The 1,129-nt window shown below is 33.6% G+C and overlaps 1 protein-coding gene across 1 annotated transcript in view; it reads right to left on the bottom strand.

Moving 5' to 3' along the window:
* LOC107553237 (coiled-coil and C2 domain-containing protein 1B-like) overlaps positions 1 to 1,129 on the bottom strand; it is an 18,710-nt gene that overhangs the window by 10,613 nt on the left and 6,968 nt on the right. The gene's annotated exons all lie outside the window — the stretch shown is intronic.

Raw genomic sequence — 1,129 nt, 5'->3', positions numbered from 1 at the left:
CCAAAAAACTCGCTTTAAATATAAAAAATATTAAATATAAAAAACAGTTTGTTTTGTGTTCTCTTTTTTTTCTTGTGTGTTTGCAGGGTGGAGTCAAGCGGCAGGTGCAGTGGGTTACCGGTGATGAGTTGACTGATAAAAAGGTCTTTGTGACCTTACTGTGCATACTTTAATTTTTTGTGTGTGTGTCTTTTTCTCTTTCCTTTTGTGTTGATATGGTTTAATTCAGTTATGGATTACATTAATAAACAAATATTTTTGGGTTAATTTAATTTGCGTGTGGCCTCCCATTTATGTCACACTGCCTTGCGCCAGGTGGTTTGTAGCATAATGCTACAAAACATTTCTATTTCAAATAATTATGGTTCTTTTGAAATTTCTATTATTGGAATTCTGAAAAAAAATATCACTGTTTCAATTATAATTTTCAATAGGGATGCACGATATTATCGCACTGATATCAGAATCGGCTGATAATGGCTTTAAATGTAAATATCGGCATCGGCCCAATATGAAAAATTATGCCGATATGCCTTGCAGACAAGAGGAATTTGTTAACTCACATGAGCTCAGGGTGTGCTAGTGATTAGATCGCGTCAGCAGTGTGGCTCATTCTTGAAGCAAAGTTTTTTCTGAATGATGATTAGATTCACTCTTTTGGATCGCTGCATTTAATCTGAGAATGCATGTACAGAATGAGGCATTAGGTGTGTTATAGAGTAAACAGTAATAGCACGTGCAGTGGCAGCAGCGGCAGCCTCCCCCAGGTCCTAACGCCCGTTCCGTAAATAGTTTTAATCTGTAGGGGGCGCTGTTGGCCTACTTGTAATTAAACTAAAAGTAAAATAGCCTACACAAATAACATTTAGGCTGTTTCTGAATAAATAAAGCAGTAATTGATGTCATAAAATAATGAGTATTGATTTTGATTTAAAGGTCAGAAGCTATAGCTTACATGAAAAAAATCACAAATGTGACGCTTGTAAATTACATAATTTGATATATACTGATTTATTCACTAATGTGTAATATGTTTTATTTTTTAAACAAAATTCATAAGCTCTAAAAGATTTTCAGAATTTTAAAAATTTCTTTGCTTTAGACCATCTACAAATGCTAAATCTTAAAA

The sequence above is a fragment of the Sinocyclocheilus grahami genome, unplaced genomic scaffold (assembly GCF_001515645.1).
Source record: "Sinocyclocheilus grahami isolate Dianchi unplaced genomic scaffold, SAMN03320097.WGS_v1.1 scaffold467.1, whole genome shotgun sequence".
NCBI classification, from domain to species: Eukaryota; Metazoa; Chordata; class Actinopteri; order Cypriniformes; family Cyprinidae; genus Sinocyclocheilus; species Sinocyclocheilus grahami.
Note: the sequence above shows the minus strand (reverse complement) of the source record. Positions and strands in the feature narration are given on the sequence as shown.